This window comes from Mus musculus, chromosome 13 (genome assembly GCF_000001635.26).
Source record: "Mus musculus strain C57BL/6J chromosome 13, GRCm38.p6 C57BL/6J".
Lineage (NCBI taxonomy): Eukaryota > Metazoa > Chordata > Mammalia > Rodentia > Muridae > Mus > Mus musculus.
The window spans coordinates 26,303,514-26,327,959 of NC_000079.6; the positions used below are offsets into that span (position 1 = coordinate 26,303,514).

At 39.1% G+C, this 24,446-nt stretch overlaps 1 long non-coding RNA gene across 1 annotated transcript in view; it reads right to left on the reverse strand.

Moving 5' to 3' along the window:
- 1700092E19Rik (RIKEN cDNA 1700092E19 gene) overlaps nt 1–8,893 on the reverse strand; it is a 29,248-nt gene extending 20,355 nt beyond the window's left edge. The window contains exon 1 of the long non-coding RNA NR_045933.1: nt 8,608–8,893. This is a non-coding gene — a long non-coding RNA (RIKEN cDNA 1700092E19 gene). The remainder of the gene's footprint in view (nt 1–8,607) is intronic.
- Between the last annotated feature and the right edge of the window lie 15,553 nt (nt 8,894–24,446).

A 24,446-nucleotide genomic window follows, 5' to 3' on the forward strand; every position in this document is an offset into this window, starting at 1 on the left:
GGGTCCTTACCTTACTTGTCCAGAACTCACAGGCACCTACAATTAACTTCACAATTAAAGCACTTATTATCACAAATGGCTAAACACTAAGTGATGTGTCAGATCACTGTTTAGCATCACCCAAAGTTAAATGATCTCCTGTACTTCTTATTTAGCCAATACGAAGAGTAGAGCCAAACATATCAAACCCTGTTTAAATAGACACAATTTCTATCACTAATCACAACAGTGTGGGGCTTGCCAAAAACCTATAAAACTAATGGGATTGCAGGAAAATCACATCACCTCTAAATCTAGGCTGGTAACATCAATGCTATTTGTAACAACATGGAAATTGACAGTAGCACATTTTATGCCTGTTAAGGGAAGGTCTCCCTCCTAAGAATTAGTGTTACATTTGTGAGTCCAGATCTTTCTACAATGGCATCTTAGACAGGATAAGTGCTGGTCTTATATTTGATGCTAATTGAAAAGTGAATGATATTGGAATTAATATATCGCAAGGATGTGTTTGTCCTATAATGGAAAATTCACCTTTAAAATCCACTGTCCCTGTTCCTATTAAAAAATAAATATAGGAAAGAATTCACTGATTAATTCAAGCAACGTTTGCTCCATCATGAATGAAGCCCCCAGAAATTATAGCACACTGACAATCTAATGAAAAAGCACTGGAGGATACTAACCTGCAGCTGCATTTTTAACCTCTGCTCTGGGGGCCTGCATTACTTAGCAGATGAAATTAAAGTTCTGATAAGTAATACAAATTGTTTGTAGGGGAGGAAAGTGGTATGTGATCTCACCCCTGCCTTTAATCCCATTCACTTTCCACTCCTCAGCTTGCCAAAACCAGTCTACATCAGCTTGCAAAAAACAGCCTCAAGGAATCATTTTTGTCTGGAAAACTTCAGCTGGCCATGGAAAACTCAGGAATAAAACTTGCTCAAAATATTTCCCGGAGGAATTATGTATGGAGAAACAGATATGCATGTGTGAAACAGAATATACACACAAACACACACACACAGAGAAAGAGAGAGATACACACATGCACACACACACACATGCACTTACACATATACCTCACATATCATAAACACTACACACATACACACTAAGACTTACATAAATAATATACAAATCACATACAGAAATTTCACAATACACCATACACACCACCCATACACCTCATATATATGAAATTAATTTTTCTACCTAGGGCCAACGATTCATATACCTTACCCACATCTAATTTTGTACACATTCTACTCGTTAATGCAAATCTTTGCATTCTCCTCACTGGTGAACCTTCACAGAGGTAACAGTCACCCCTGGATCCATGTGAACTTGATATCTTGACATAGCTGCCCTCTGCCTGCTTTCCTTCATTTCCTTTGGACCAATTCTTTAAAAATAGTCAATCTTGAAAATAACTGTGGGGTTAAGTTTCAGCCAATGGAGAAAAGACACAGATTTATAGTATAATAAAAGTCAAGTGAACATTCCTACACTGGTGTGCCTGCGAGTTTGGGTTCTGTTGCAGCCTTTTTGCAAAAGAAAATTACCTTTCTGAGCTATCATTGCCTTTCTGCAACATTGAGATTTTTTCTTTATTTCCAACACATATCATGCACACAGACATATACACACAAGCCATGCACATATAAAAAGAAATATATGTACAACTCACACATGGACATACACTAATACCTCACACATGACATACATATCCACCCATTCCTCAAACCATACACACACACACACACACACACACACACACACACACACACACACACACACAAGTCACTTGAATAAGGTAGAAGTAGCAAATTTTCTTAGAAAAGCATGTCCTACAAGTCCAGTGGAATCAACTACAAGCCCACTGGATCATGAACAGAATTTCTATTCTATGGGCTGATCTGGACAGATGTTCCATAGGCAGGACTAGAATGTGTGAACTATTTGAACAGTTGGGTTTGGAACTATTCATACTTTTCACTGTGAACATTTTGTTATATCTTTAAAAACACACATACACAGCAGATATATAGATATCCTAGCCTATAAAGGTTCTTGCCACTAAACTCGAGTTTGAGCTGAGACTTACTTGGTAGACAGAGAAAAGTAACCTTGCAAGTTACCCTCTGACCTTCATTAGCATTCTGTGACACTTAAACATATGGACACACATATGACAATAGTTAGTAAATAATCACATAGAAACTAAAGATCTGCTTGATTGTAAACTCTTGTCTTTAATGCTTGAAGACTACAAATATCAAAAGCATGTGCAACCATAGAAAAAGATATTTAATACAAATGCTTCTGAGAAATCATTGGTAGTTTAAACAATAGAATTTTGGCTTTTCACATTTGTGGAGGCCAGAAGGTCAAGATCAAGGTCTGGAATGGCTGCTTTCTGTGAAGGTGAACACCTGGCTTTCAGAAGATGACTTCTTTCTCACCATTCCTCACTGTTGGAAATAGAAGGCATTAAGGGCCAGTTTATGTTTAGACAACATGATGCCTATAGAGATATCAAGTATGAGTCAGCTAAGGCATTGTTGATGCCAAAAATATATAAACTACGTGTCAGCAAAAATGGCCTACATTAGATGTCTAGAGGTGCCAAAATTAAACACTCTAGTCAGCTGCACAACTATGCTCAACATTTATGTGACTTTCTGTATGGTTCTGTATAAATCTGGTGTTGGGATCAGAGCCCTTGTCTTGGCATTTTTGTGTTTTGTCTTTGATGCTTCCTTCACTAACCTGCTTCTGTGTTTGTAGGTCTGTATGACAAGTTGCATGTAGCCTATATATGCCCAGTCTATGTGTGTGCTTATGCTTGCCTGTGTGTAGCATATACCTAGATCTTTATCAATAACTTCCTATGTAGCAGCTATAGTATGGAGTAAATAAGGGTATCTTACCTGCCTGTGGATTTTCAATGTCCTTTCAATCTATCAGCTTCCTGTGACCCTCACCCTTTCCTGTCTTCTGAGCCTGGACTTCACAGTCTCCTAGACTCTCTGTGTTGTGTGCTGATTCCTCATATGAAAAGAAAAAAGATACTCTACAGTCTTTTCTTTCTCTGCTTGGGATTTTATGAACACAAAGGATATAGAACATTGGAAGGCAAGGTGATAGTAGTTTTCAATTCAATTAAAAGCCTAGATGGAATACATTTCAATTGCAATATGTTGACAGAAGATAGTAAGAAAAGAAAGAAAAATTAAGTTGAGCAATGATCTATTGATAATTGCAGATGTCTTGAATATTTAATTGTCTCTACCACCTTTTGAGTTTATTGAATGAATTTGACCTGAATGCCTTAATTGATTTTCAAATTAGTTAGAAAACACATACTTAAAAGTAGTCAAATTAGGTACTGCTGTCAGCATAACTGTCCAAAGTTCTTTGTGATTCCTTCTTCCTAGTACCCTTTTCTCCACCTTTTTATTGTGCACCCCTGAAACCAGAGCTGTAGCAAGCTCCAACAATAAATAAGCCATAGTAACAAAAGAAAGCAAACAAAAATATGCAGTCTTACCCTTGACTAGACTTTACTCTTCTTGTAGTTAGGGACCCATCTTACTTAGAACCTGAATGTCTAGCATATTTGTTTTCAGATGGAAACTGAGGGTGCTGCTGACATTTAGCCTTGCCTTTGTGCTCATAATGAATGAGTACTAACTAATATGCAGGTACAATTTCTACCTATTAAATGGAGTTACTTTATATTTACAGTATATATAGTCTCACTGTCTTAGTCCATGTTCTATTTCTGTAAAAAATAAACCATTACCATAACAACTCTTATTTTTTTTAAAAAAGGCACTTAATTGGGGGCTTGCTTACATTTTCAGAGGGTATTTATTATGATCACGGTGGGAGCATGGTGGCATGTGTAGGAGACACTGTAGTTAAGAGCTGTATTCTTATCAGTAGGCAGACAAAGACACAGAGAAAGACATACACACACACACACACAGAGAGAGAGAGAGAGAGAGAGAGAGAGAGAGGGAGAGGGAGAGGGAGAGAGAGAGAGAGAGAGAGAGAGAGAGAGAGAGAGAGAGAGAGAGAGAGATTTGCATGGACTTTTGAAAGATCAAAGTTCACCCTCAGTGACACACTTTCCTTATAAGGCAACACCTACTCCCACAAGGCAATACTTCCTAATCCTTCTAATCTTTTCAAACTATTATACTCCCTGGTGATTAAGTATTCAAATATATGATCCTGGGTAGAGAATTGTTCCAATCATAACATTCCACTCCCTAGCCCCTATAAACCTGTAGTCATATCAAAATGAAAAAAAAATGCATTCAATCAAAGTCAAAAGTCTTTATTGTCTATTACAATCTCCTCACTGAGTGTGATAGTTTGTATATAATTGGCTCAGGGAGTGGCACTATTTGCAGGCCTTGTTGGAGTGGGTATGGCCTTGTTGGAGTAGGTGTGTCACTGTGGGTGTGAGATTTAATACTCTTGTCTTAGCTGCCTAGAAACTAATTCTTCCAGTAGCAGCCTTCAGAGGAAGTTGTAGAACTCTCAGCTCTACCTGTACCATGCCTGCCTAGATGCTGCCATACTCCTGCCTTGATGATAATGGGCTGAAACTCTGAACTTGTAAGCCAGCCCCAATTATATATTGTCCTTATAATGTTGCCTTAGTAATGGTGTCTGTTCACGCAATCAAAACTCTAGGACAGTGAGGAACTACTGAATCAAAGCAAGAGCAAAACCAAGAGGACAAATTCGAAATTCTGTACCTCCATGTCTAATGTCAAGATGGTCTTCAGAACTTCAACTCCTTTGTAGACTACAACACTCAGAAGTGAAAGGACAGCTGGGCAGTGGAGGTGCATGTCTTTAATCCCAATACTTGGGAGGCAGAGGCAGGTGGATTTCTGAATTCGAGGCCAGCCTGATCTACAGAGTGAGTTCCAGAATAGCCCGGGCTACAGAGAGAAATCCTGTCTCAAAATTAAGAAAGAAAAAAGAAAGAAAGAAAGAAAGAAAGAAAGAAAGGAAGGAAGGAAGGAAGGAAGGAAGGAAGGAAGGAAGGAAGAAAGAAAAAAAGAAAGAAAGAAAGAAAGAAAGAAAGAAAGAAAGAAAGAAAGAAAGAAAGAAAGAAAGAAAGAAAAAACAACAACAAAAAGAAGTGAAAGGACATGAGGTACTAGCTCATCACTCCTATATTTCATCTTTTTTGCAATTTTGGGGGATCTGGTTTCTGAGCTTGTCTGAGACTGGCTTTCTAGAATGTAGTTTAATGTTCAATTTATAGATTCTTGATTTCAGTATCTGAGGTGCTTTAGGCTCTCACTCCAAGTTCTCTCTCTTGGTCTTTACTGAATATGATTTCCCTTTGCATCATCTTGATATTTTTGATTCATAATTTCTCTTGCTTAGATCAAAGTGATCCTTACAACTATAAAATATTTTATACAAATTTAAATAAATATTCAAAATAGTTTTAGTGTCTTGAATTGTTTTCAAATATAATGCACCTTCAAATTTGTGATGAGTGAAGATACAAGTCACTTATATTTAAAATGAAATGAAAATAACCTATCACCTGGAGGATCAAAGCCATTTCTTCCATATTATCTCTGTGAAACACTTTAGCTTCATGGTCAAAAGTCCATATCCCCTTGTCAGCAGCTGAAGTTGAAAATTATAGCTAAACTTTTAACAATTACTGTCCCCTAAGGCAAAGGAACCACTGTTCACTTACTGAGGAGGTTACAGAAAATGTGGTACATTTACACAATGGAGTACTACTGAGCTATTAAAAGCAATGAGTTTATGAAATCCTTAGGCAAATGGGTGGAACTAAAATATATCATCCTGAGTAAGCTAACCCAACCACAAAAGAACACATCTGGTATGCACTCACTGATAAGTGGATATTAGCCCAAAAGGTCAAAATACTAAAGATACAATTCACAGACCACATCAAGCTCAAGAAGAAGGAAGACCAAAACATGGATGCTTTACTCCCTCTTAGAAGGGGGACCAAAATACTCATGGGAGGAAATACTGAGACAAAGTGTAGAGAAGAAACTAAAGGAAAGGCCATCCAGACTGCCCCACCTGGTGACCCATCCCATATACAGACACCAATCCGAGACACTATTGCAGATGCTAAGAAGTACTTGCTGACAGGAGCGTGATATCGCTGTCTCCTGAGAGTATCTGTCAGAGCCTGTGCTAGCAGCCAACTATTGGACTGAGTACAGGGTCAGCAGTGGAGGAGTTAGAGAAAGGCCTGAAGGAGCTGAAGGGGTTTGCAACTCCATAGAAAGAACAATAATATCAACCAACCAGAACCAGAACCCCCCCCCCCTACCCCGGCCCTGAGCTCCCAGGGACTAAACCACCAACTAAAGAATACACATGGAGGGACCCGTGGCTCTAGATGCATGTATATCAGAGAATAGCCTTGTAGGGCATCAATGACCCTTGGTTCTATGAAGGCTTAATGTAATAGTGTAGGGGAATGCCAGGGCAGGGAGGCTGGAGTGCATGGGTAGGTTGGGTGTGCCCTCATAGAAGCAGGGGGAGGGGAGATGGGATAGGGGATTTCCAAGGGAAAATCAGAAAGGGGGCAAACATTCGAAATATAAATAAATAAAATATACAATTTTTAAAAAAAGAAAAGAAAAAATGAACAACAACAAAATAATGCTCCCCTTAGGCTCATATATTTGAATGTTTAGACATCAGAGAGTGACCCTATTTGAGAAGGATCAGGAGGTGTGGCCTTTTTAAAGAAAGTGTGTCATGGGAGTCGGGGGTCAAGGGGAGTCAGGTTTTCCAAAGTCTATGTCAGATCAAGTTCTGCCTCTTTCTGTGACCTGCAGATCAAGCTCTAGCTCTCAGCTACTGCTCCGGGGCCATGTCAGATGCCATGCTTTCTGCTAAGTTGGTAACGGACTAGCTCTCTGAAACTACAAGCAAGCCAACAGTTAATTCTTTCCTTTTAAAGAGTCGCATTGGTTATGTAGTGTCTCTTCATAGCAATAAAACAGCGGTTAAGGCACCCATTAAGAAAAGACTCCTTTAGTTTTCCAAATTAACTATTTATATTACTGTTAAGATATGTATTGTTTCCCATGGTTACTTTTGTACTTTCCTCACTTGATACTGAAGCACTAGAAAACCAAGTGAACATATTCTTATGAGTGTTCCTATTGCTATTTCATAGGTGGATACATCATGTGTACCCAGAATAAGTACTTATAAAGCATACAGACAGATTGACCTAAAACTTACTTTTGAGTGGACAAATCCTTGTTTAATTGTGTTTTGCTTCTTACCCGCTTCCCACCTTTTATAAATGGAAATATTAGCAACCAGAAATGGAAGGGACAACATTTCCATTTCCCCAGACAATTTCAATGTGATGGAATTGAGAGAAATTTTTCATTTGAGTCTGTGTGTTATTGGAAAGTAAAGGACACACCCACGGTATGATAAAATATGTTCATATTTCACCAGTTAGCATTCAAGGAAATGTGAAGATAGTTAATTGATTGCCCTACATTCTTCAGTTTCTCCTGGGGAACTTTGACAAGACTTCATGGTTCCATGGTGACCTGTACATGTCAAACAGAGGGCAAATGCAAATGGCCATCTGCCTGGCCAAATGTTGTTAATTATAGACTGGGCTGTTCCCTCACTGGCATTCAACATACATCTGTTGCTTTCCTAAGAGAATTCTATACTTTTTTTGAGACATGCCTCTTTCTTACCTGATATGGAAAGAGCCTGCCTCAGGATTTGTAATCTACCTGACTAGAGTGACTTAATAGCATTATACCATGGAGGCACAATGGTATTGCTTTACTGTTTTCAGTAAATGTTTTCTATAAATATTGCTTTGTGTAGGAGGAGGATATTTTAGAACAGTGTCAAGTGAATTATGTTGGCTGATATTCACTTTGTTTTCAAATGGTGGGCATAAACAACTGAAGAGATTCATCCCTTCTGTCACAGCATCATGACACAAGTCATAACACTCTACATAGCATTTAGCACTTGGAGAAACGTGTTGTAGAATAGGAACACAAAACCTTATTTTCAAAGGTTGTGTAGTCTTTAGAGGTAGGAGTGACATGTGACTCTTAAAACCCAGGAACAACTCATAAGCTTATCACACTGTAGGTATCAACTGGAATGAATTTCCACCTGCAACTTTTTTAAAGAATTAAAAATGAAAGATGTAAATGGTCCTTCAAAACTTTAGGAAATATTTCATATAACCATTGAGATAAAAATCTCTGTGTATATTTTAAATAACTTTGCAGTAATAGTGAGGTCTTAAGGGGACATATAAGCATTTTTAGAATGGATTTTACCACTCCTGAACACACACACACGTGTTTTACACCAGTATCTTTTCATCTTTGTTGAAATAATTTGGTATTGTATGTGAATGTTACAGATTATAGACACAAATATTGTATTGATACTGTAACCATCAAAAAGCCAAAGAGATACATTCTTATGAGTGTTCCTGTTGCCATGTCATAGATACAGCATGTGTACCCAGAATAATTACTTATAAAGTATATAAGCAGATTAACTTAAACTTACTTGTTGGGGTACAAATTCTTCTTTAGTTGGGTTTTCTTAGTAGTGGGAGGAGGTATCATCCTCATCTCCATGGGTGTTTGAAACTATAAGACAATAAATCAGTGGAGGGCAAGAAAAGGAATGGGTGTTAAGGGAATTTGTGGGGTGGTGAGCTGTGCATAGACAGCCTGGCCTCAGGTTGAGTACAAGCCTTGAACCCTGGTGACCCAGTAGGTGGTGACTTCTGCCTAAGAGGTATGCCCCCTGGGCCCCTGCTTCTATTACAGCTACACTCTCCCACAGCGACCTCCCCCCCTCCCCCAAACTCCTGGTATTCTGTCTGGACTCCACCTCCACAGTTACCTGGCAACAGTCAAGTATGCTCCTACCCACAGTTACCTAGCAACGGCCAGGTTGGCCCAGCCCACTAGAAAAGGGGCTGTTTGCCCCTTCCTCCCTCTCATACTTTCTTGTCTCTCTTACTTTTGCTTCCTGCTTGCTCCTTCTCTCCTCATACCCTTCCCCCTCTCTCCACGTTGTCAAGGCTGGCCTCTACTTCTCTACTCTTCTCCCTCTCTCTGCCTTTCTACAATAAACACCTTAAAACTGCCTCTTCATATCAGGATCTGCCTGCTGGAGCAATGGAGCAGGTCTTCCCCTAAAGAGCTATGCATCTAACCTCCCACTGGGAGGCCTCCCTGTGTTCCCAGCCCAGCCAAGCCAACCCAAGAAAGCCAAGGACTTTCATCCCTGTGGTAACCAGCCTGAGCCTTTCTCATGCCTTTTACACTTTGGCCTGGGTCACAGCCGGCCCATGGGCCCACACTGTTCTCAGGTCTTCGAGGCATTCAGCATGCAATGCCCAAGAGTGAGAACCTACTAGTCTCGGCCTTGGTGCGAGCCTGGACCTCTGAGCCAGCTCCCTGCAGTTCTACAGGTACCATGGACTGTGCTTCCCCACCCGAGGAGCAGAGCCTTGTGACTTCTCACAGCCCGATGCCCACCTGGTGACAGTCAAACTTCTTGAGTCAGCCTCTATGAGTGGCCCTAGCCCTGTGGCGGGCCAGACATCGGATCCCATGATGACCCACAGGAACTGGGGTGTGGGTGAAGTGAGATGGTGAAGACTGTGGTACTTAGTAGACTGAGGAATTAAAACCAGGCTCGAGGCTATTACCATGGCTCTTCTTAACTAAACTGTTCAACTCTCTGCATATAAATTTCTCAGATGAGGAGATGGACATAGTAATAGTCATAACCCACAGAGTTATTGAGGCCAAAGAAATGAAAAATCATAAACATAAGGTGGAGAAGAGCAGCGAGGTTTTAACTGGTGTGTTCATTAACCGTGTGCATTAGTGTTAGAATAAAGAAGATGAGGAAATATTAAAAAAACCCATGTCATTCTGCTTAGCAGTTTGTAAATGCCCACCATTGAACATGTAACTACACATTCTGTGCGAATGCATGACAGCAATTACAGTCACTTACTTCCTACACAAGGCTAGCTATTAACTTAGAAACCGTACTTTGAATATCAGTTCTGGCAAGGCGTTTTGACATATTGATAAACATGACCTCTGCCTCATCCCAACCCCACTCCACCCCACCCCAGTGTGTGTGTGTGTGTGTGTGTGTGTGTGTGTGTGTTTGTGTGTGAGGAGCGGGTGTGGCAGCAGTCCCAAGATGGTGCCCAGGACTGCAGCTAAGTCTTATGACTTGCACCTGACTTCCTCATACACCTGAAAATAAGTCACGACCATCGTGAGAGCTGCACAGGCGCACCATGATGCTGGCGGTGTAAACAAGTCCATATTTGGTGGAGACATGCCCCTGACGCCCTGATTGGCTGAAGCTGCATGCCTGGTGAGGTGACATGATGTGCCGTGAGTGGATGGGGGCTGAGAGTATATAAGTGTGAGAGGCCCGGGGTTCGGGGGAGAAAAAGATGAAGCGAGAGAGATGAAGATTGAAGTATGCTGAATAAACTGCTGTTAGAAGAACTGGTGGTCATGTAGTTCTTGCTGGTCGGAGAGCAGACACGACATGTGTGTGTGTGTGTGTGTGTGTGTGTGTGTCTGTCTGTCTGTCTGTCTGTCTGTCTGTCTATGTTGAGGGCTGGCTGCTTACTAGAGAACACAGCAAACTGTACATGCTATGGTAAAGCCACCCTTCATTGGGGGGTGGGGGCTCTAAGAACTTCAAGCGTGGAAATAGATCCCCAGGCCAGTGTGAATAGAAGAGAAAGTGCCAAAAGAGAACTTCTTCACGCAGATAGAACCAAGCTCAGCTTTAAAAGCTGTTTAGGAGCTCACCAAATTAGGAAAGTGAATGAGATAGACAGAAAATGCTATGTGCTGAATCACTCGAAAATTGAGTAGGCTGCCACAATCCAGACAAATTAGTATGTGTTCCAGATTTCAGGGTAAAGATACCATGAAGAGTCCTCTGTGGCCTGTGTTGTAGAAGTTTGACTTGTTTCCTTTCCACTGACATAATGGATGTTCACATATTTGATTGGATACAGTGTGATACTTCAATTTACATACAATTTAATAATCCCATTACAGCAATGGGTATATCTTCTCAAACATTTATAATTTGTGTGTCAACATTCAAAATCTGTGAATCAAAGCTGTTAGTCACATTTATAACATACATTATTCTTCTCATTGCTGTGACAAAATGCCTGATTAAATGGACTTTAAGAGGGGAAGAGTTTATTTTGGGAGAAATTGTGACAGCTGAATGCCATGGCTGGTCACATAGCATCTGCACTCAGGAGTAAAGGACAAAGGGATTCTGGTGCTCATGTTATTCTTCCTTTCTTCCATATTTTTAGTCTGGAATGAGCCCATGAATTAGAGCTATTCACAATTAAGATGGATCTTCCTTCCACAGTTAAACATCTCCAGAAATGTCCTCACAGAGATGCCCAGAAGTGGGTGTCTCCTAGATCAGCAGTTCTCAGTCTTCCTAATGCTACAACTGTTTAGTTCCTCATGTTGTCCTGATCCTAATCCATAAAGTTCTTTTTTGCTACTTGATAATTGTAGTTTTGCCACTGTTATGAATTACAATATAAATATCTATGCTTTTTGATGGACTTAAGTGACCCTGACAAAGTGTCAGGTGAGCCCCTGCAAAGGGGTCATGACCCACAGCTTGAACACTAATGTCCTAGATGATTACAAGTCTCTTTAAATTGAAAATTGAAATTTAGCTGGTATCCTACTGTGTGATAGAACACTGGACTTGATTTCTGACCAACTATTTCAATAATCTGTTCTCACCATCTCTCCATTCTTTCTCCTACCTCAAGCTCTAATGATCACTATTAATCAGAATCATAATCTGCATTTGTAAAGTGAAAACAAGAAATGAAGGCAAGGGTGATGTCTATACAGGGAGGACATCAGATGCCTAATAGTAGAGTTAATTATGAGTTCTATAATGGGTGCAGGCAACTGAAAGATCTTCTGCAAAAGCAGTAAATATTCTTTATATAAACACTTTTCACTGCTATGAGGGCAGCCAAACACCAGATTCTTCAATAAATTGTAGAGAATCCTCATGTTCACATGGGGAAAGAGCATGTCTCACATTTCCATTTACTGGAAGTCCAAGTTGGGTTGAAAAATCCTTAAAAATGTTGGTTTGACAATAGAACCTACTTGTTTATTGCTAGAAGAAAAGTATTGTTTCCCACACGCTTGAGCTTTGGACTAATGATGGAACCAGTCACCCAGTTATTTGGGAGCTGGAGGCACAAAGAGGGCAAGTTCAATGTCTAGGTGACAGACTGGGTTCAAGGCCAGCTTGAGTAATTTGAGGTGGACTGTCTCAAATAACTGATGCAGTAAGAATGCAGCTGCTAAGGGAAGAAAGACAGTTGGTGTTCCATGACAAGTGAGATGGCCTTGTGATGCTGACTCCAACTCTCAGGATTTTATAGATATATCTCTGAAATACTGGATATGTTGTAGGCGGGTGAAAAGGAAGAACAAAGGAAAACAATTTCTTTGTAATAGTGCTGGGAAAACTAAAGAAGGTTGCACAGTTGGAATTACCTTGAAACACAGAGTCTATACTCGGTAGTGGAGTCAGCACCCTACAGGGTAAAAGGCTAATAATTATTTGTTCACTGTTCTTTATTAAGATAAATAAATATCCTCTACAGGACATACTTCCCTGCATTACCTCAGAAGTTTTTTGACTGAAGATACTCAGGACACAAATGAATAAAGGATCCTGGAGAAGCAACAATTGTTTCGATTTGGGGGATTGTCTTAAGTTTTGTTTCTTCTTGTTGTAACAAGTATCCTGACCAGAAATGTTTAATAGAGAAAAAAATTGATTTGGTTTCACAATTTAAGGTTACAGTTATTCATAGTGAGGAAAGCATACTGGTAAGAACTTGAGGCATGGTTATTAGTATCACCATCCTTGCCACCTTTGCCCCCCCTAGGTGGGAGGTAAGTTTCTACTGCACTATGTACTTCAAAAACAGGGTTCAGAAAACCCTGATCTGAAACTGACCTGAAAACTAGATTTCATGGTACCAGAAAGTACTATGTAAGCTTCCAAAAAGGGAAGTACTCAATAGTTCTACCCAGCTATGACACCTATAAACCAGATGAACAAATAGCATGGAATGTAACCCTATGTGTTCTGGACTCCTGACTAATTACTCAGTGCTAGAGAAATATTGAGATATAGTAGAAAATCTAAAACTATTAATTTACTAAACCCACATCATACCTAGCAACAATCTATAACATTTGTCTGCATAAATAAAGATAAGCATTCTTATCATTCACCCAACATCAAGGAAACTACTATAGGCAGGACCACTAAGAAAACAACAACCAATCAAAATGAAGAACTGTGGAACCCAATCCCAGTGCACACATCTCTAAACACTCACACTCCTGTTGGCATATTTGTTATAGGTATTGTATTGGGTTCCTATATCTCCAACTCCTTCCCAACTCTTATTACACAGTAATCCTTTCCAAACCCCAACTATAGGTAGGAGAGAAAAAAAGATATTAGAGGGAAAAGGGGAAGCACTCCTCTGTAGGCTACTTCCTGCTTATTAGTGACATTGGGTTCCTTGTGGGGAATTCCAAACTTTGTCATCAGAATATCTAGCAGTTCAGCAAGTCAGAAAATCACGAATGGCAAACGAAACAGCAAAAGCAGCAACAGGATGAACAAAAAGACTCTGGAGCACCAGCAGGGAGAAGCATTAACCTCCAGTGTCCCTATAGGGACTCTCAAATTTATACCCTCTCCAGAGTCCCCAGAATTAAACTATCTGCAGTTGGCAAAGATAGTAAGGGAGAAGTTGGGATGCTTTCCAGGGACAAGCACACCAGTTGGTTGTCCTATAACAAACTGTCGGACCAGAAAAACACATGTACCAATAGTAACATTATATGGACTCAACAGGTTATACTTAGGAATATACATATATGTGTTTGAAAATGCATAAATGAATGCAATAATAACTCCCGAATGAAAGAGGCTATCTATTGGAGGGAAAGTGGTGTGGGTGCTGTATGGTAAGGACTAGAGGTAGGGAAAGGAAGGGAGAAATACTGTAATTAAACTATGATCACAAAAAGAAACAATCAAAAGCAGAAAAACTATGAATGATTATGCTCAGGCCATTTTTTTCTTCTTTCTATACAGTCCAGGATCCAAGCTCAGAGACTGTTAACTACATTGAGAGGCTCTTCCCACCTCAAGTAATACAATCACAATAATCCCCTACTGGTTTGTCCAGAGTGTAGCCTAACCTAACAGGTATGCCAAGTCTTATTTTGTTGATAATTAACACTATTACAAAGAGTTTTCTTTGGAAAGAACAGGAAAGGCTAGCAACTCTCATCCCTAGCTGATGATAAAAATCAAGTTTACTCTTTAGTAATGCCCAATCTTGTAATTTTAAATTTGAAGGATTAAAACCCACTATGCCATCATATTGCCATGTACACTTACAGTTTTGGATTTCTGGGTCTGGTCAGAGGAGCCTGGATTTTCAACTATATCCAGATTTTGTGGTTTTTCTTTGTTGATTGGTTACAACTCAGGTTTCTGTTTTCCTGATTTTTTTCATAAACATAAATCTTATAGCTCTTATGTTTTATTCCCAGGGAAAGACAAACTTGTTGAGAAAAGCAACATTTCAGCTGAAAGTGGATTGTGGATCAGAATCTAAGTTCTACTGTTAGTTAATGTATAGCATTGAAAAGCTACTCTCCTTCAGCCTCAGATTCCTTTCTTATACAAAACTGGTTTACTTACATCTCCTTATATCATCGCATCCAAATGTCTTCAGATGCTAAAATTTTTACTTTCTCAAGTCACTTTCAAAGACAGGATTAATAGTGCAAAAGCCAACATCTACAGCCAGAGTAGGAAACTTGCCATGCACAGAGATTCTGGAAACCTTCCGGTGACACAAGATTCTTTTCACCGTAGCAGCACAATCATTTCTACCAGCGTGTTCCATTACAGCTTGACTTACTGTCGGGAATTCACCTGCTGACACAGTAAAACTCCTGACTGGAAGCTGTAATACCTTAGTGTCATGCCGTGGAGGGGGAAAACCTGTTCATAAATTCCACCAATGTGCAGTGCTTTACTTGGGGTCCCAGTTGCAGACTCATTATTTATGCTGTGTACAGTAGGCCATCAGTGTATGCCCCTGGGAAATTAGTTCACAATTTAGAATGGTTTCAAAGTACAAGTGCTTCTTAAGTCATTTTCTGAGGTTAAATGAGAACTCTTATTGCTTTCTGTGAGCTCAGAGGGGATGGTTTATATATCAAGAGTTCCCCCTTCCCAGCATCTGCTGCACTCTCTTTCTCCTCTTCCAATGCTCTTTCGTGTTAAATCTCTTTCACTCACTCCTTTTTCCTCCCCAGTTTTTGACAGTAATAAAGGAAATAGTATTTTTTGTATTTTTTTTTTCATTTTTCTAGTTTACTGGGACTAGTTTAGTAACTTAATTTTAAAGAAAGAATAATATTTACTTATTGTGTATTCTTGTTCCATGGCACTGGTGTGGAGGTCAGAGGGCAGTTTACGGGAGTTGATTTTCTCTGTCTGCCATGAAGATTTCAGGGAGAAAATTCAGATAATTAGTCATGGGGTCTAATACCCACTGAGCCAACTCAACTAGCCTAGTTTCTCACTTTAGCTTTGTATTTTAGAGGCTCCAGAGATCGTGGAGAGTATAGCCTTTCCAGCTGGCATTGCTTAGTGAGTTAGAAGAATCTCTCCATTCTCATTCCACACCCCCCATTCTAGCCTATTTTCTTCATGGATTCAGATATGCTGCTTAAGAGCATCCCAGAAAGGTCAATCCTACAAACCAGTGATTCATCACCCTGTGCATTGTCTTACTGGCAAGCAAAAAGTATATAATTAACATTAGGAGTGCTTTGTGGGGACTCCATCTTCATAAGCCCTTGTGATTCTCTAATAGAACATTCTTAAAATTTTAAGTCTTATTCATTCTCTAGGAGATTTGGTCATCAAATGCCTATCTGGCTATTCATAGCATGATACCAACCTTAGATAATGGGTATCAATTCACCTGTTATTGCTTTTAAGAAACAGAAATAATCCATCATATAAAGCTCTTATGGGGATTTTTTAATTCCCCTTTTCTCAGAAAATGTCTAAAATCTTAAAGCCTAATATAATTAATTATAATAAGCCAAAGAGTGAATAGAAAATGAACCAAAGTTGTTAATCACATTGAGTCTACCATTCTCCCAATAGCCAAGGAAGACAATGGTTCCTCTAATACCAATATTACAGCCTGTCTCAGGTGCATTCGGAGAACCTTTCAACAAGCAGAAAGCATACTCACCAAGGAGATTAAGTGTTTAGTTTCAAAATGTTTGAAATCACTAGCTCAAATACAGAAATGACACACCAAAGAGTGTAAAGAAACAAAGAACGCGAGAGATCAACAGAGTAAATATCACCTAGAAGTACCAACAGTCTTAAAGGTTAGAAATCCTTAGTTCAACAAAGGACCCATCTATTAAAAACAATCAATTATGAATTCCCTTCAAAAGTAAAAGTTATTCATCCAATGGCTATTAGCTACTGGCTGCAGGGGTGACAGGCTAAAACTCAGGTTTCAAACTAAAACTCAAAGTTAAAGGAATAAATTTTAGAAAATTAGATGGTTTCAGGCTAACTTCTGAGAGGCAGTGGGAGTTCAGATCCCCAGATCCCAAATCCCACACCCATACATGATTTGTGGGATTGCACTGGATAAAAAAAATCAGTGTGCACAATAGTCAAAATTCCATGTATTATTTACAGTAGCAATTGACCTCTATTGTTTTTATTGATTTTAGTTTATTTAAGTCAGTTCTTTCCCTGCTGTTTTAATGTGAGATTAGCTCAAAATTAACTCTCATTCCTCCTGCAGTTTTGGAAGGGAGTAAGTGTTAGTTGCTAGTTTTAAGGTGGGCATTTTACTGCCCTTTTAAGACTAATGCATTTAAAATCTTTTCTATATCAATAATTCCACTAGTCTAGGGATTGATTGGTTTAAATAACGTATTAGGGATCTATAAATGTTTCAGGTATAGAAATTTAATAATCCTTTTTATATAAGAAGAGTAAGTGGACCCTGTTTATAATGAATAGCCAAGTCATTTCTCCCTTCCTCATGTCTCCACAATTTGTTATTTCGGGTTCTTTGTTGTGATTTTGCTTTTCCATAACATACTCATCATCAGCAAATCCCAAGATTGCCAGGTAGATCTAGAATGGAGGTGAACACATTAAAAGTTTCTGAGTAAAGATATTAGACTATTAAGGCCTTCTTTTAGATTTTTGGATTGTTAATATTTTATTCAATGTGTTTTATTAATAAGATTCCTCTACACATGGTAGGAGAAGTCATAAGACACAGAGTTATGGCTTTTCCTATCATCAGTGTTACTGAACTTAGGGTCACAATCTAGATCCTAAGAATTCAAGTTTACCTATCAATAATTGAGAAGCCAATTAAACCAGTTAAATTAATAGTGAAAAACTGAAAAACAGACTTGCTAAATGTGGCCACAATATAAAGAGGGCAGAAGGGTTCAGTGGCACCAGCCTACATCTTTACGATACTGGATTGATGCTAGAAGCTAACAAAGGAAGCCAAGGATACAGGAGTCAAACAGGTAATGTCCCAACTCACCACTGCTTCACCATTTTCTGGGATTCAGTCTTTTCCTGTCAGTAGTCTGACAAGTCCCCTCTCTAACTGGTGCCTCTTCCTTTCTCCAGCATGAGAGTTCTGGGGAAATGCTCATGTTTGAGTGACTGATGTTCTAACATGCTAATAGTGAAAATGAGGGGCACAAGTGTTTCTTTAGGCTATCTTATGCCAAGACAAGATGTTAGCACTAAATCGGGATCACAAAATGCACAGAGCTATTAGGAACCTTTTTCTTCTCTTTGATGTCTCACCTAGTGTTATTCTGCAGTCTTGAATTGATTTCCACATGTGTGACTTGCTTTCTGAGTATGTATTTCTGCAGCAGAGGGTTCATTTTCATAAATGCCACTGAAACAAGGGAAGAAACAAGTCTCTAAAAGTTATATTCCACCTCCAGTTGTTTAAATATGCCATCTTCTTTGGTTCTGTAACACAACATTCATTGGAAAAGTTGTTGTATATTTAAAAAAAATGATAATATCTTTTTTCTTTATCCTTGAGTTTATAATTTGCAATGAGCCAAAAGATGCCTTCTCTGCATAAAAACGGAGACATACTGTTGTGTAATCAAATTTTTGTAAATAGGTACAGTGATGTAAGACCTACCACCGGCCAATATATTCCAGATCACTAAAACCTAGTGCAATACTTTGGCTCCATGTGAAGCACATGGATCCATCAATCAAATCCAAGGATATGGCCCTCAGTGAAAACACAATTGCAAGCAAAGCAGCGAAAAGCTGTAAATTAAATCATTTTAGGATCAATGGATTGGTTGCGGCATTACACAGTGAAAGTCAGGAATTGCCTTTCTTACTTAAATATTTCTAAACCTAACCCTAAAAATATGAGTAAGTTTATTGTCCATCAATGGTTAGGTAAATCCAAGGAGTCACTTAATTTTCACGTTCAATACAGTTATGCACATAAAACTTGAAACTGTGACCACATGCACAGACTCAGAGAGGTTCAAACTGCACACAATAGTACTACTTCAAAGTGGACCCAAAGCCCCACCTCAAACCAAAAAGCTGTTTGCAATTGCTAGCTGTTGAAATGAGAAAATCAATTTTCCCAAATAGAGTGTCACTGGGTTTATTAGTCACACTCCAGAGCAAGGCCCATGCCCAGGAATTGTTGGCCAACACAAAATGGAATCCATGATTTTTTGTTTGTTCATTTGATTATGTGTGCGTATCCTTTCACTTTCTTCTCTTCTCTTTTCTTTTCTCTTCTTTTCTCTTCTTTTCTCTTCTTTTCTCTTCTTTTCTCTTCTTTTCTCTTCTCTTCTCTTCTCTTCTCTTCTCTTCTCTTCTCTTCTTTTCTTTTCCCTTGTATTTTTTGGTCTTATTGCATTTTTGTTTGTTTGTCTTGATTATTTTGAGAAAGTGAGGAGGGAGGAAGATAAAGAGAGGAGAGAGAGAAAACATGACATTGAATGTGTTAGGGAGAGGAGCTAGGAAAGGCTAAAGAATATGTTACAAATATACTGGTTTTTTGTTTGTTCTTTCTTTCATTCATTTTGTTATGTTTGTTAGTTTGTTTTGTTTTTGAGAGAGAATTTTTCTTCATAGTCCTGGATGTCCTGGAACCCACTCTATAGATTGGGCTGGCCTCGAATCACAAGTGCTAGGATTACAGCTATGTGTTATTACCAACCAGCTTATATACTATATAAAATTTTTAAGTTAAAAACAAGTCACACACACACTACTACTTCAAATAAAGAAGTTACTTAATTTCTCTAAACGCATTCACCTATGGAAAAATGAAGAAAAATAACCCATGTCAGGGTTGTGTGTCACTCTGACTAGAGGACATGCCTTTAAGACTTCTGGAAAAATATTGATGAGGGCTTCATAATCAAAATGAGTTTATATATAGGTTAATGTGATGCTTTTCTGCAGGCTTCATAATGTCTCTCCTCTCTTTCCCCATCTCCCTTCCTCCTCTCTCTTTCTTTTCTCTGTCTTCATGGGAGGAAGATAAACAGACTGCCATTGGCTCAATGCTTAGGAAGAAGGCTAGGGTGACCAACCAGTAATTCAAGTGACCCACCTTCCAGTACTCGGATTATTACACTTGCTTTTCCTTGTGGCTTCTCAGAATCTTACTTAGGTAATGGTATTTGCATTTCAAGTAATTTTTCTACTGAGCCATCTTCCTAGCTACAAAGTGAGATTTGGAACAAAGGAAGAAAAAAAAACTAGCACAAAATAGCAAACCCTGGAACTTAAGATTCTGTCTGACTGAGCAAACATGTGCTCTCAGGGGGACCAATGGCTTCTTTAAATTGTTCATGGAAAGTTGTTGGTTGAAGGGATCTAAAAAACAAGTCACATCATCCCCTTCTCTTCATGTGGTGGGAGAATCTACTCGGGCTTTAAATAGCCAGGAGGGAAATCCTGGAGGTAACATCCCCCAAGACTAGAACTGCGCTTACCAGCATTGTAGAGATGGAGATATCCTTCTAAAGTTCCCTGCTACAGGACAATGGACAGTAAAGAAGAAAGACAAGCATTGCTGTACTGATCAACAACATTGTTTTCATTTCCTTTGAATATTTGGGGGGAGAGAAAGGCGGGAGAGGGGGGGGGAGAATATATGGTACCTAGCTGGCTTGGAAATGCTGATAATTTGGGACTCAGTTGTCTCCACAAGGACAGCAGAAGAATTATGCACACAAGTTTGAGGCTTTTTCTCTGCTAAGGAAACATCTGCATTCCATTAGAAACAAGCCTGACTGTGAGTTAATTCTAATGAGCCAAACAAAATTATTTTTTTGCTTAAACTCTTGCTATACTGGTACTGGGAGGGTGAGTATCGTGCAGGGGAGGGCGAAGGGAAATTAAAAACAGTGGCACAGATCTTCGGTGTGGTCATGAAAAGAGTGAAGTAAAGAAGTCCCTTCCCACGGGAATAGGTGCATGGATTTCCCCACCCCAAATTCTCCCTCTTTTCTTCCTTGGGAGAACAGGAGACTGGTGGAGAAAAAGCCTCCACTTAACCTCTGAAAACACAAATTTTAAAACAGTGGAACATTTTACAGAAACTGTTGATTTGCTTGGCCCACAAGTAACATATCATGTCATTTATGATTTGTTAAGAAAGCAAACAAATTAAAAACTACACAAACAGCCCGTTGTAGGCATTTGAATCCATTTTCAGAGTTAATAAATTGGTGCCATGCTTCCAATATGCATAAGGCAAACCTTTACTGAAACAAGTATCTTGCCCCCTATTGCCATCTTGTGTCCTTCACATATCGTTTTGTATATATTAACATCAATTATTTCATCAATTGTGTGTTCACCTCCTTCAACATACAAAGCGACACATCCCCATGAACACAGGGAAACTATTGTTTTAGACCAATGGTCTGTAGAGCGAGCGTAACCAGCTGTTCCTTCGTCTGACATAATATCTTTTCTCAATACCATTTCTTAAGATTACATCTGAAAATTAAGTCCTACTGTGTCTCAGATTGGGAAGGGAGATGGAGACTGTGTTTTTAATTGAGTGTTGAGAGAGATGATCCAGCTTTTAATCAGCGATGCCAAGTAGTTGCACTCTACGTTCATTCAGGCAGACAAAATGTTTTAAATTTCTGTAATTTAATCTATCAAAAAGAAGTATGTTGGGAGTTGTTTGTGGATGCAAGCTTGATAGGCATGCTAAAATTCATTTCATATATATACATATATATGTGTGTGTGTGTGCGTGAATTACACTGTATAATTTACAATTACATTGTACATTATAGATGTGTGTTCTATATACATACAAACATGTGAGTTGCATGTGTGTGTATGTGCATGTGTGTGTGTGCATGTGTGCGTGTATGTTTGTGTGTATGTATTACTGTATTTTTGGATCAAACACAAGCACAAAGAGGGCTGAGTACTGTACCAGATTTTTGGCATCATTACAATTGGCCTTAGCTAACTTATACAACTTCATGACAGCTATCTATATTGAGAATCTCTGTAAAAAAAAACTGTGCCATAAATCCCATAATATCCACTAAAGTGATTTTCCTATTACGACACCAAACACTTCTGTGACTCCAGAACTTCTCAGGCTTTAGTGTCAGTTCTTTCTCTCCTCTCTCTCCCTGTCTCTCTGTCTCTGTCTCTTTCTATGTCCATTTCTTTCTTTCTCTCTCTCTCCCTTTGTTCATTTTTTCCCTTGGTTCCTTTCTTCTTTTCTTACCTTTTTAAAATTCTGATTTTGCTTAATAAGACAAGTAAATGCTTGGCACATGTCCATAGTTTGTCCATCATGCTCATTGCACATACACAGGCTTCTAAATACTGAAGACTTTGCTCTGTTCTTCATGACTCCCTCATTTATCTTCTTTTATTTTCTTTATTCCAGTCTTTATATTTATTCAAAAAGCTTCCATAATTCTGTGTAAAAATATAAGCAATTTCTAAGTAAACAAATAATCCCAAGTTAAGCATGGCAATCTAAAGGTTTTCCATGGTTCTTGATTGGAACCATGCCTGGGAATACATTAAAGTTTTCCATCATTTAATATCATACATTTTGTTTTATCTTGAAGATTTTTAAATGGGAAAAAAAAGATGATTTTGAATACATGTGGAGAATCTCAAAGAAAATAACTGGGATAATTACAAAATTGACAAAGATGAAATATACACATGAAAGAATTTGAGATTACTTGACTTTATGGAGACAAGTAATTATGATGCAAATTAAGTCAGCATTCACATTAAGCTGTGTTCAGCTCTTTTATTCAGCTTTGAAATGATACCTGAGTAAAAATCAAGGGAATTGTATCTGAGTATGAAATCTGAACACCGTAAGCAAGGTGAGGTACCTAAGGAACAGCTTGCTCAAGAACACACATTTCAGATAAAACTGAGTCTCGCATACTAAGTCAAATTTATTTATTTTTCTCATTGTTTTTCCAAAAAGATAAAGATAGGGGTCTAAACTTTTGACCAAATGAAAAAGGAAGGGGAACATTAAAAGCAACCACACTTTTAAAATTCTGGTCCATTACTTCCAGTATTAATTCCCATGTCATTTTTCCCAATTTTTATTAGGTATTTTCTTCATTTGCATTTCAAATGCTATCCCGAAAGTTACCCTATACCTTCCCCCCACCCTGCTCCCCTACCCACCCACTCCCTTCTTGGCCCTGGCGTTCCCCTGTACTGGGGCATATAAAGTTTGCAAGACCAAGGGGCATCTTTTCTCAATGATGGCTGGCTAGGCCATCTTCTGCTACACATGCAGCTAGAGACACGAGCTCTGGGGTTACTGGTTAGTTCATATTGTTGTTCCACCTATAGGGTTGCAGACCCCTTCAGCTCCTTGAGTACTTTCTCTAGCTCCTCCATTGGGGGCCCTGTGTTCCATCCAATAGCTGACTGTGAGCATCCATGTCATTTTAAAGACAAATGGGATCAGCATATTCTACATTGGACATGTGATAACTTAGTATTCACAATGGAATCTGTGGGATGGCAAAGGAGCTTACTGACAAGCCTAACAACCTGAGTGTGACAGTAATTGATGCAAGAAAAGAATGGACTCCTTCAAGCTGTCCTCTGAGCTCTGTATCTCCGCTGTGACATTCAGATGCACAGACACACAGACACACACATACAGACACACACAAATATTAGAGTCTTTAAAATGACAAGAATATATAAAACAGGTTGTAAATTCATAGTCTAGTAATAACTATGGCCAATGTCAAAGATATTATACACATATACTAAGTCAGTTTCTCTTTTCTGTTATTGGAAATACCATTTTTGTTTGATTGTTATTAATTAATTAATTAATTAATTAATTAATTAATTAATTTATTTATTTACTTATATACACTCCAGATTTTATTCCCCACCCAGGTCCACCCTCCAACTGTTTCACATCCCATACTTTCCACCCAACCAGACTTCTAAAGTCTGTGGGACCTCCAGTCTCTTCTCTGGCTGAACCCAGACCCCTCAGTCCTCTGCTGTAAATGTTTTGGGGGCTTCATATAAGCTTGTGTATGCTGCCTGGTTGGTGGTCCAGTGTTTGAGAGATCTCAGGGGTCTAGGTTAATTGAGACAGCTGATCCTCCTTCAGGGTCACCCTCCTCCTTAGCTTCTTCCAGCTTTTCCCTAATTTAACCATAGTGGTCAATAGCTTCTGTCCATTGGTTGGGTGCAAATATCTGCATTTGACTCTTTCAGCTGCTTGTTGGGTCTTCTGGAATACAGTCATGATTGGTCCCTTTTTGTGAGCAATCTATAGCCTCAGTAATAGTGTCAGGCCTTGGGACCTCCCCTTGAGCTGGATACCACTTTGGGCTTGTCACTGGACCTTCTTTTCCTCAGGCTCCTCTCCATTTCCTTCCCTGCAGTTCTTTCATACAGGAACAAATGTGGGCCAGCGTTTGACTGTGGGATGGCAACCTCTACCCTCAATTAATGCCCTGTGTTCCTGTTGGAGGTAGGCTCTATAAGTTCCCTCTCCTTATTGTTAGGTATTTCATCTCAGGTACTCCCTTTGAGTCCTGATAGTCTCTCACCTCCCAAGTCTCTGATGCATTCAGGAGGGTCCCCTCAACCTCCTACCTCCCTTCTTGGCT